This window comes from Pinus tabuliformis, chromosome X (genome assembly GCF_031772625.1).
Source record: "Pinus tabuliformis cultivar Carrire ecotype Pingquan chromosome X, CPIR1, whole genome shotgun sequence".
Lineage (NCBI taxonomy): Eukaryota > Viridiplantae > Streptophyta > Pinopsida > Pinales > Pinaceae > Pinus > Pinus tabuliformis.
Genome location: NC_142308.1, coordinates 1,222,693,436 through 1,222,706,609, shown reverse-complemented (window position 1 = coordinate 1,222,706,609; position 13,174 = coordinate 1,222,693,436). Strand labels below are relative to the sequence as shown.

The 13,174-nt window shown below is 36.0% G+C and overlaps 1 pseudogene; it reads right to left on the bottom strand.

Annotated features, from left to right (window-relative positions):
• Positions 1–3,285: 3,285 nt before the first annotated feature.
• LOC149144375 (beta-fructofuranosidase, insoluble isoenzyme 1-like) lies at positions 3,286–12,229 on the bottom strand (annotated as a pseudogene).
• Positions 12,230–13,174: the final 945 nt, after the last annotated feature.

Sequence of the window (13,174 nt, the reverse complement as noted above, 5' to 3'; positions counted from 1 at the left end):
CTAATTCTCTATGTTTTTTCTATGTTTTATAGCGTAAAATTATTTTACCTTAATATTCACCAAATTTTGTAGAGACTACATAAAATCATTACAATTTTGAATATTTTTACAAAAATATCATCATTCATTTTAGAATTTGCATATTAGGGACATATAAGATTCACCCAATTTTCTACACTTTAAAATATATTTCCATCTTTAAAATTTTCGCTCGTGTTATTCAATATGAGCGAGATGCGTAATTCCTACCATGTTTGACATAGAGTTGACACATGGAAATTATGCGTGCACACACACACACACAAATAGCATTAGAGAACTTTTGAGGTCTAAAATAGGCCTCTTAAGAAAAAAGTATAACCAAAATAAACTTTCCTAATGCCCCCGCATTACCACTTTTAAGGTGATCATCTTTGTGTTCCCAATAAAGTTTTTTAAAATTAAAAGGTTTCAATGATATGTTGTTCAACGAAAATATTAGGGGATCATTTTTGCAAATGAGCTAATTCTCTATGCTTTTTCCTATATTTTATAGGGTAAAATTATTTTACTTTAATATTCACCAAATTTGATAGAGACTACATAAAATCATTAGAAATTTGAATTTTTTTACAAAAATAACATCAATCATTTTACAATTTCTATATTAGGGACATTTAAGATTCACCCAAGTTTCTACATTTTAAAATATATTTCCATCTTTAAAATTTTCACTCATGTTATTCAATATGAGGGAGATGCATAATTCCTACCATGTTTGACATAGAGTTGACACATGGAAATTATGTTTGTACACACACACCAATAACATTACAGAACTTTTGAAGTCTAAAATAGGCCTCCTAAGAAAAATGTACAACCAAAATAAACTTTATAATAACCAATAGAATTTAAGATGATGATGTCAACGATGGGGGATGATTCATCATTTTTGGGGTAAAAAAGTAAAAAGATTAAAAAATAATAAAATAATAAAACTACTTTTTCAACTTGTATTTTCAACTTATCTTCCTAAGGTTTTACTAAAATTTCAATTGGAAGTACTCGTTGGATGCAAAATTTAATTCCTCATCTAAGGAGTACTCATGTTGCATACTTTCAATGGACCCTACTACACGAAAAAATGAAAAATCATGATTGCAATCACATTTTTCATGTATTTCTCATTTTTGATGTAACAAAGTCCCTCGAAAATATGCGACATGGTTACTTGTTGGATGAGGAATCAAACTTTGCATCCAACGAGCGTTCCCGCTTGAAATTTGAGTAAACCCATAGGGAGATAAGTTGAAAATACAAGTTGAAAAAATAGTTTTTTCTTCTTTCTCTCTAAAATTTGATGATGTAATCTAATCTTATTTTATTATTTCCACTATTATTTTATAATTTCCTTAGGAGGCCTATTTTAGACCTCAAAATTCCCTTAATGAATGTAGATCCATCTTAACCCCTAATCTATCAAGTGGAAGGAGGAATTAATTCCCTGAAGGTTAAAAGTTCTTTTAGATTTAAAAAAAATGAGGAAATATTTGCACCTCTTGGGATTTGAAACCTCTTAATGATGATAATTTCGAAGTCAAGATGGATCTATGTTGGTATCTTTGCATTCACATTCAATATTTAAACTAGTTTAGATATATTAGAGAGCATTAACAAAACATCTTTTGTTTTTTAGGTTGAGAGGAATCGTTAACTCATAAGGATATCTTGAGCAAGGCTTAAATTCAAAGCTAGCTTGTTTCCCTTATAACCTTGAGGCTAGAGCCTAGTAGGAAACTTATAAGGGGGCATCTACCCATCTAACTTGAAAAAATTGCCAACCACCGATCATATCTTAAACAACATTCTTACCATATCTTTCCACCTCAGTGCAATTTAGTACTCCTTTAACTTGACCAATTATTTTCCCACTATTTACCTAATAGTGTTGTCGTATCATGATGGTGGTGTCTCATGCTCTCTTCTATAAAATCTTGACCCTACATTCCCTTGTCAATTTTATTTGTTTTAAAAAGTTCAATAGTATTGATGCATGAGAAGTGAAAACATAAATGTTTGATTTATTTAAAAAATGAGTTATAAAATATAAATATTTTTCAATTTTATTTGTTTTGAAAGGTTGGTTATGTGCACAAGAAGTGAAAACATAAATGTTTTATTTATTTCAAAAATGAGTGATAAAATATGAGTGTTTGATTGATTTACCTAATGCGATTTTTTGAAAAAGGTTATATTTTATGGAATTATTTTGAAAGAGTATTGTCTAACTATTATATATTTTAAAATTTTTTATTAAAATAATAATTTTTTATTAAAATTTTGTGAAATTGTTTTTTGAAATTTTAATTTTTATATGGATTTTTGATTGTATACGTTGACCCTACATTCCCTTGTCAATTTTATTTGTTTTAAAAGGTTCAATAGTCTTGATGCATGAGAAGTGAAAACATAAATGTTTGATTTATTTTAAAAATGAGTTATAAAATATAAATATTTTTCAATTTTATTTGTTTTGAAAGGTTGGTTATGTGCACAAGAAGTGAAAACATAAATGTTTTATTTATTTCAAAAATGAGTGATAAAATATGAGTGTTTGATTGATTTACCTAATGCTATTTTTTGAAAAAGGTTATATTTTATGGAATTATTTTGAAAGAGTATTGTCTAACTATTATATATTTTAGAATTTTTTATTAAAATTTTGTGAAATTGTTTTTTGAAATTTTAATTTTTATATGGATTTTTTATTGTATACGTAAATCAACAACATGAAAAACTTGAAAACTCAAATTGTAGAAAATTCACAACTCAAATTTGTAATTATAAAGAGAGAAAATAATTTATATAATAAACATTGCCACGTATAAATTTTATTTTATCCAACCAGTACCCTTTTGCAACCTTTTGCACATGCCACAATATTAATGACACTTGTGCTTCTAAAAAGAGCGCAGGCAAATAGAGTAAACTCGGCCAAACACAAAATCCACAACATTAGTGAACGAAAGGTCAGCAAACACATATAAAAGTTCTTTAACCTAATTCCATTGTTTCCCCACCATGAACACTCCGCGAAAAGTCTTCAGCGAAATCCACATTACATTGAACGATGAACTCATCACCTCACGTTGAATGCAGATTCTACGCGTCTTTATCTCGAACAGACAACTTATCTTCCGCAAGGAAGAGCGAGAAACCGATTACAATAACCGTTTCAAAACACAAATCTCCGCAATTTTTTGACAAATTGCAAAGTTTTGATTACGTCTCATAAAACCCATTTGTTTAGCGCAGAGTACCGTGATTAGAGGAAGCCATTTCCCACGTGATTAATTTGCTGGCCCTGACAGTGGTAGTGCCGTTATTGAAGGCGTAAAGATGGGCGTCTTTGTCTATTGCCAATGTGGGATAAGCTCTAGCGGTTATGCACGCCTTTCCCCCTTCTCCAAAGCTCTCCACGATTGAAAGATCAGCTTAGCTCTCCACGATTGAAAGATCAGCTTGCATTTTCATTTCATGGCCGTTGCAACAACAAATTTAAAAAAAAAAAAAATTAGTATGTATTGGGAAAAAATTAAAACCTATATTTAGTTTTTCGTGCTCTCACAAAGATACCGCACTAGCAGTTTACAAATGAATAAAAATTGCTAAAATCTTTACACTTCACAGGCAAAATTAAAAAAAAAATTCCTGTGAAACAGCTTACCAGGACTCGCAATGAAAGGCTCTTCTCCTTGAAATAACCCACATGATTCACGAAAGTTCCATATGTTGTCTTATCAATGGCGCTCAACAAAGACGATCTGCGAGCATTCACACAATTTGAAAAACATTGACGTACTGTCTTTTGTCTGGGATTGATTGATTCAGATGAATAAGTTTTCCCAATATTTATGGAGTTTTACCTGCTCTGGTCACTGCACATTAATAACTTCAGTTCTGTTCGATAGCGAACGATCTGAAAAAACACAGCAGTGTGTTCATTCAAGTCCTTGGAAGCTAAAACAAGCAGCCCAAATGGCCCAACAACAGTCCTCGCAGCTGACCCCATCCGGCTGCACAACTGTTGAGCTGTCGAATTTACTCCCACCTCGTCTTCAAACTCCGCCATTTCGACCCTTGGGAGATCAAAGGAGACTTCCACATCGACCTAATAGCAAATCCAATTTCACCAAGTAAATTAAAGAAAACGAAAACAGAGATTACAAAAAGGGGAAAATTCTTAAAATCTCTGAGTCATGAAAGGGATCTTTGCTTCAGCCAAGATCATAGAGGGCCTGTTCGATTTTCCGCACGAGAACTACCAACTTTTACAAGAAAAAGAAATATCAGAGAAATTACTTAGCCTAAATCAGAGAAAGGAGGCATGAATCCTTATCCCCTAAGATTTTTAGGGGCTACAATTCTGAGGCAAAAAGTATTGAAGTAAAGGAATTTAATGTATCTGACGAGCACCTGCGCAACATTAATGCCTGCAATCTCTACAACGGATCCACTGCTGAGATATATATTCTGTTTCAATGTTTTCTTTCGACGAAGAGCTTCTACTTCGGAAACTGGCCACTGTAAAAGCCGCGGTCTTGTGGTGTTGTCTAGCCAGATGGCTCTTGGAATCGCCTTTACAAGAAAACTGCATACGTTAAAAAGAAAAAGAAAAGAACGTAAAACATATAAATACAGCAACGCAGAATCAGATTCTTATCTTTAGAGTGATTTCAATGAATTAGAAATGTTTCTAAATATTTGTTTCCTAATATTACACACTAAAATCAAAAGGGATTGGGTATGTACAATGGATTAAATTTATCAGTCAAAAACGAGTCAGGAATTTTTGTTTGATCCCTTCTTTTCCGAATAACAATTTCTCGTCTTCTTTCATAATCAAAAGAAGAGAATATTGCTAGCCAAGTAAAGAGTCTTCACGCACAAAACTAAGGAAATCTAAGGTCTACAAATGATAAAGTTTCACTCAGAAAGTCTCCTTATCTTGGAAACAAGAATGTCTTATCCGTCTCCCTCAGCCTTTAATCTAATTAATCTCTAATATAGACAGACTTTACCTGAACACCGGCCCAACCCTTGCTGATATCATCGGACACGCTGTCCGATTCGTTGATCCATCCCCACAGAATTCGCCTCTGCTTATTTTGATTAAAAAATGTCTTGGAAGCATAGAATTTGCCATAGTCGTATCTTAACCCATTTTTGTCATCACTACTGCTATTGGGAATTTTCTGGTAAATTCCAAAACAAAAAAAATCTGAATAGAGAACAATGCTTTGTTTTTCTCCAGGATCTTAACACAGGGAAGTTATAAACAAATTATTTTCTGAGAACAGAGTATTACACACACCCACAAAAGCTTTGTATTCTTTAATCAAAGACAACTGCTGTTACAAAAATATTCTTCCTCTGCCTGAGGGATTGCACCAACAACATTTCAACAAAAAAAATTACTCTGTCTCCTTTTGAAAAGATTTACACCGCTTTGTGTAAATTTTTCATTTACATTTACTACTGTAAATAAAAATTCTTACATATGCTACTGCAGTTTTACATTCATATTCAAAAAAAAAAAAATACATTTAGGCTCTGCCGAGCATTCCCTTTCTCCCTACTCACGCGCTGCTACGTGCTTACAATGATTCCTTCTCAATAATATTTTCACGTTGCTCTGTTCTAGTTTTTGTTTCGCATTGTTGTGCGTTCCTTCCCCTTGCATTACAATAGTCAACTCAAAAAAAACATATTACATTACATATATTTTTAATAACAAAAAAAACATGACCATACTTCTCGTACATGAAAAAAAACAATAAAATTAAAAGCCTACCTACATTTACCATCCTGTAATAAATTTCATTAAATATTTTACTCATAAGATCGGCGGTCAAAATGAAACTTCATGCAATCTCCATTTGTTGCAGGCATGTACATTAACTTTGGTTTAATCAACTGTCATCATCCATCCTTGCAATCGGACGAATATCGCTGACCCAAACAAAACGAACATTACGTCCTGATAAAAAGTTGTTTTACAAAACGTACTGGGGACACGCGTCGAAAGGTGTATAGTAGCGGAGCCCCTCGGAGGAAAACCACTACCTCAGCAAAAGCGGTCTGATGGGAGACTGGTGGTTTTGCTAAATTAAATGTGCGCAGTACAGCAGTTTGAAATTAATATTTCAACACTCCCCTTTAATTTCAACTGCTGGGCGTTCAGTCATACCCAAACATTTCCTCAAAAATTCAAAGCTTTTCTGGTCCAATGGATTTGTCAGAATGTCTGCAATCTACTCTTGAGTCCTGCAATGTTTTAAAACAATTTCTCCATTGCTTACCAATTCTCTGATGTAATGAAACCTTGTGTCAATGTGTTTCGTTCTCTTATGAAACACAGAATTTTTGGATAATGCAATAGCTGAGCTATTGTCACAAAAAATCACAGTTTCTTTTGTTTGTTCTTGGCCTAAGCTCCTTAACATCCTTCTCATCCAAACTGCTTGACATGTTGTTGCTATAGCTGCCACATATTCTGCCTTTGCTGTAGACAATGCTACAATAGGCTATTTTTTAGAAGCCCATCAAATGGCTCCTGAACCCATGTGAAAAACATAACCGGATGTGCTTTTCCAATCATCTACACTTCCAGCCCAATCAGTATCAGTGTATCCAATTAAATCTGAACATTTTGAAGCTGTATATAAAATGTCAAACCTCAGTACCTTTAACATACTTCAGAATTCTTTTTACTGCCTGCCAATGTACTTCTTTTGGCCTCTCCATGAATCTGGAAATTAAACTAACAGCAAACATTATATCCGACCTAGTTGCAGTCAAATACATTGGGCTGCCAACTATGCTCTTATACAAGCTAGGATCAAAATCCTTGCTGCTGTCCTCTTTGCTGAGTTTTAATCCCATCACTGTAGGGGTGATTGTTGCCTTGCACTCTTGCATATTAAATCTTTCCAACACTTCATTAACATATCTTGATTGTGAGATAAAAATCCCATTTTCATTTTGATCTACTTCTATTCCTAAGAAGTATCTCAGCAAACCCATGTCAGTCATCTCAAATTCTTCTTTCATGACTGATTTGAAATTTTCAATGAGGTAGTCATCATTACTTGTAAAAATAACATCATCAACATACAACACAACAATTAGTAATTTGCCATCCTTCTCTTTGATGTAGAGGGTGGGTTCTCCCTCACACTTCTCAAATCCATTTTCCAGTAGATAGGAATCTATCCTACCATACCATGCTTTTGGTGCTTGCTTCAGCCCATAAAGAGTTTTTTTCAATCTGCATACTTTGTGTTCTTGGCCTTTATTTTCATAGCCTAGAGGTTGTTCAATGTAAACCTCTTCCATTAACACTCCATTTAGGAATGTTGACTTCACATGCATTTGGTGAACTTTCCACTTGTTTTGTGCTGCTATGGACAACACTACTCTCACGGTTTCCATTCTTGCAACCGATGCGAAAGTTTCCTCATAGTCTCTCCCATACTACTACTTGTATCCCTTGACAACTAGCCTTGCTTTGTGTATTTCTATTTTGCCTTCAACATTACTCTTGGTCTTGTAGACCCATTTGACTCCAATGACTTCTTTTCCTTTTGGTAGTTCAACCAAATCCCATGTCTTGTTTCTTTCTATGGCATTGATCTCCTCATCCATAGCTTCTATCCATTTCTTATCCTTAATTGCATCTTCGAAATGAATAGGGTCATCAACATGACAATATAAAGAAAACAAAGAATTCATACCTTCATCATAAATGTCACTTAAATTTCTGAACTTCTTACCTCTTTCATTTGGTGTACAAGTGCTTGAAGAAGCACTTGAATTTCCTCCTTGTGGTGTGCTTGGAGAAGCACTTTCATTTCTCCTCAAGGGTGTCTCTTGCTTCCCTTGTGTTGGCGTTGCTGTTTGGGGATGTATCTCAGCCATCTCCTCATCATCTTCATCATGAGACAAACAGTTTTTAACATTCACTGTTTTCTCTATGCTTCCATCCCAAGCTTCCTCCTCAATGAACTAAACATCTCTGCTCACAAAAAACTTCTTGGTAGATGGGATATACAACCTGTAAGCTTTGGATTCCTCACTGTATCCAATGAAAATACATTTCTCCCCTCTGTTGTCCAACTTCTTCCTTCGCTGATCTAGAATGTGTGCATAAGCCACACATCCAAAAACTTTCATGTGGGTGACTCCTTGCTTTCTCCCACTCCATGCTTCTTCCGGCACTCTGTTCATCACTACTTTTGTAGGGAATCTATTCAAAATATATACTGCACAGTGTACAGCTTCAGCCCAATAATCATTTGGCAAATGCTTTGCCTTTAGCATACTCCTTGCCATATCCATGATTGTCCTATTCCTCCTTTCAGCAACTCCATTTCGCTGCGGGGTGTACCTAGCTGTAAATTATTTGTGAATTCCATTTTCTCTACAAAAACGTAGAAATTATTTGGAGATATACTCACCTCCTCTATCAGTTCTTAGGACTTTGATATGCAGCCCGCTTTGGTTTTCTACAAGTGCTTTGAAATTTCGAAATTTTTCAAACACTTCACTTTTGTTCTTCAAGAAATAAACCCAAGTCTTTCTGGTGAAATCATCAATGAATGTTAGAAAATATTGGCTGCCTGCTAGTGATGGAGTTTGCATCGGTCCACATAAGTCTGAGTGGACAATCTCTAAGGGTGCCTTTTCCCTTATGCTTTTCCCTGATGGAAAACTTTCTCTGTGTTGTTTCCCTAAGATACAACCTTCACAACGGTTGTCCGGTTTCTCTATCAATGGTAATCTTCTTACCATTTCTTTTCTACTCAACAAGCTAAGACCTCCAAAGTTGAGATGTCCAAATCTCAAGTGCCACAACCAATTTTCATCCTTTGGTACGCTTTGGAAAGCCTCTTGTGTCACTGCTGCTATTACTTCTTTATTTTTCAAATCTGCCTTTATTCTGAGAGGGAACATCCTATTCCTTGTCATCTTCACTTCAACAATACATCGTTTTCTGGGTGCTCTATCCATGATGGTGCATACATCATTCACAAAGAAAACATTGTAACCCTTTTGAACAAGTTGTCCAATACTTAAGAGGTTACACTTCATTCCAGGAACATAATAGACATCTGCTATGGTTTTCTTTTCACCTTTCTTTGTAAATATTTTTACTTCTCCTTTTCCCATAACAGAAATTTTACTATCAGTCCCAAGTGTGACTTGTGACTTCACACTCTAATCTAAAGCAGAAAATAGGGCTATGTTTCCTATCGTATGGTTACTACAACCAGAATCTAGAAACCATATATCATCACTGTTTGTTTCATCCATGTTACAAGCTAAAAGCACATTATCTTGGCTGATGTTTTCTCTAGTGATATTTGCACTTGATCTATTAGTCATATCATGCTGCTTCTTCCTACATTCATTTCCATAATGCCCATATTTTTTACAATAATAACATTGGATATTGGATTTTTCATACCTTTGTCCTTGAGTATGATGTTGTCCACTTTGTTGGCTGCTGCCTTGGCCTTGGTTCTCATTTGAATTGCTGCATCTTCCTTGAGCATTTGCTGGACTGTTTCTTCCACCTCTGTTTTGGCTTCTGCCTCTTCCTCTCTTGTTTCCTCTGCCTTGACCTCTTCCTCTTCCAAAGGACATCTGGGTCTTGAAGGCTTGCTCTAGAGATGAGTTTTCATTTCTACTCAACCTCTGCTCATGTGTTATCAGTGATGCATGAAGTTCATCAACTGAAAAGTTTGTGAGATCCTTTGTCTCTTCTATGGTGGTGACAATCACATCGAACTTTGAGGGTAGGACCCTCAACAGTTTCTCCACAATCCTCCTTTCTTCAAGAATTTCTCCATGAGGTCTTATTTGTGTGATCAGACCAATCACATGTGTAAAGAATGAGTCAATATTATATGACTCCTTCATGCACAGATTCTCAAAATCTCTCCTCAGCAACTGTAGTTTTGCTGTCTTCACTTTCTCCATGCCTTGATATGTTGTCTTGAGAGTTTGCCATGCTTCTTTGAATGTCTTTTCTGCTGCTATCCTTGGAAACACACTCTCATGCACTGCTTGATACAAAAATACGATGGCTTTTGAATCCTTCTTCTTATTTCTCTTCAACAAATCTTTCTCTGCTTGAGTTAATCTATTAAACTCATCTTCATCTCCTGGTTCTTCAAACCCATATTCAATAAGTTCTCATAAATCTTGTGAGGCAAACAGGGCTCTCATGGTTATTGCCCAATAGTCATAGTTTTTCCCATTAAACTGTGGGAGCTAAGTATTAAAAATACCCATGCTAGTGCTAGTGTTGGAGCCATCCATTCCTTGCACTCTCAGCTATGCTTCAAATACTTCACCGTGTATTTAAAATAACAGACTGTCTTCAACAGCAACACAAAAAAAACTTGAGAAATACCTGGATCCTTTCTTGACTGAGTCTTCACTCTGCTGGAGAAGTTGCTGCAACAAAAAATCCTTCCTTCAGCTTCTTTGACACCTTCAAAGAGCCTGGACAAGCTTTGATATCACTGTTGGGAATTTTCTGGTAAATTCTAAAACAAAAAAACTGAACAGAGAACAATGCTCTGTTTTTCTCCAGGATCTTAACACAGGGAAGCTATAAACAAATTATTTTCTGAGAACAAAGTATTACACACACCCACAAAAGCTTTGTATTCATTAATCAAAGACAACTGTTGTTACAAAAATATTCTTCCTCTGCCTGAGGGATTACACCAAGAACATTTCAACAAAAAAAATTACTCTGTCTCCTTTTGAAAAGATTTACACTGCTGTGTGTAAATTTTTCATTTACATTTACTGCTGTAAATAAAAATTCTTACATATGCTGCTGCAGTTTTACATTCATATTCAAAAAAAAAAAAATTACATTCAGGCTCTGCCGAGCATTCCCTTTCTCCCTACTCACGCGCTGCTACGTGCTTACAATGCTTCCTTCTCAATAATATTTTCACGCTGCTCTGTTCTGGTTTTTGTTTCGCACTGTTGTGCGTTCCTTCCCCTTGCATTACAATAGTCAACTCAAAAAAAACATATTACATTACATATATTTTTAATAACAAAAAAAACATGACCATACTTCTCGTACATAAAAAAAAACAATAAAATTAAAAGCCTACCTACATTTACCATCCCGTAATAAATTTCATTAAATATTTTACTCATAAGATCGGCGGTCAAAATGAAACTTCACGCAATCTCCATTTGCTGCAGGCATGTACATTAACTTTGGTTTAATCAACGGTCATCATCCATCCTTGCAATCGGACGAATATCGCTTGCCCAAACAAAACGAACGTTACGTCCCGATAAAAAGCTGTTTTGCAAAACGTACTGGGGACACGCGTCGAAAGGTGTACAGTAGCGGAGCCCCTCGGAGGAAAACCACTACCTCAGCAAAAGCGGTCCGATGGGAGACTGGTGGTTTTGCTGAATTAAATGTGCGCAGTACAGCAGTTTGAAATTAATATTTCAACATTATCTGGCATGTATCGATCCATGTCCCGCAAGTAGGTTCCCACTGTATAATACGCGTACTTGTAATCGTCCAAACTCACCTTCAAAACATGTTTAAGTGAATGCCCAATAGCGGAGGTGTCTAATCCTTCGTTCCCAGAAAGAGAAACGAGGTAAAAGTCCAGACATTACCACATTCCGGTCAATTCCAACGAATGTAGAGGATGCTTGGCCTTCACCCAGTGGACGAAGTCCTTGCTTTTGTATAACAAAGCCACTCCTCTCCGATTCCTCTTATTTCCAACTAGAATCCTCCATTTTCCATCGTGCCAAGCCATCCCGTGGTGGGATCCCTGAATGAGCTCCCATTGATCCCAAATTCTGGAATCAAAAGAGGATTCTAAGGGATCTTTATCCATTCCCTCAAAAGAGGATCAGTGGCATCCTTAGGAACAACCATGCTCTGCATCTGTTGGGATGAATTGGCCCATCATGTGTAGAGGATCACGGGCTTGTCTCCGGGCAGTAACGTTGCGGAACCGGACCAGCAGCCCTTGACATCATACCATTCACTCAGAATAATGGCAGGATCCAGTGAATGCCAATTAATGAGATCCTTGGAAACAACATGCCCCCAGACAATATTTCCCCACACAGCTCCTTGAGGATTATACTGGTAGAAGAAATGATAGAATCCCTTGTAGAACATGGGCGCTGCAAAACGAACGCAATCCAGATTCATCACAGAGAATATTAAATCTAATAACGATTGAATGCATGAGATGAAACCGAATGAAAAGCTTACCATTTGGGTCTGTTGGGTATGTAGGCAATCACAAACAAACGAAAAGAAAGTTAGAAGATCTGTTTAAATCCCAAAACAGAAAATCTAAATGTGAAAACTTAAATAGGATGGAATAGACAGACCATTCATCCAGTTTTTTTGAGGCTGAAAATGGTAGCCTGTACGATACCATTCTTGAACTCTTGTGCTCGCTGCGTTAACAATATGCGTCACATGGGAAGCCCGCCTAACAGCAGAGATGCTTACCCATAGCCATGCGATAACTATGGCATGGATCAGAACCCGTCGAGCTGATGATCCCATTTTGCAAGCAGAGCCAAATACGGCGAAATAATCGCTCGTGAATATGAAGATCCTCTCACATGCCTTGCCTTTATAGCACTGGGCAGTATAAACAATTCGAAAAGAATACAAAGAGCGTCAGAGAATATGAGTCAAATCAAAACATTCACAGCAAATGACCTGTACTTTTAGGATTTTGTTTGTTATTTTAAAAGAGGACAGAGATCGATCGATCGACGTTCTTGAGGGTTACGCAATAGAAATTCCAGTGAATTTCAGACTCCAGACACATTCTCCAATATCCTTCTTTTTTTTAAGCCATGACCATACACCAGACACATGCTCCAATTTGCATCTTTTTTTTTAAGCCATGACCCTCAAGGAGTAAGGATTGGTACTAGGACATAGGATACGTGACACATGTCTCTCACTTCCAACAATTCTCAACTGTCTTCTGCGTTTCATTTGTCTTTTTATGTTTACAGTTCCATGTAAATCGATTACTGTAAGGATGCACATTTGGCATGGAATTAATGGGATTTCACGATCATGATTTTTATGGGAAGG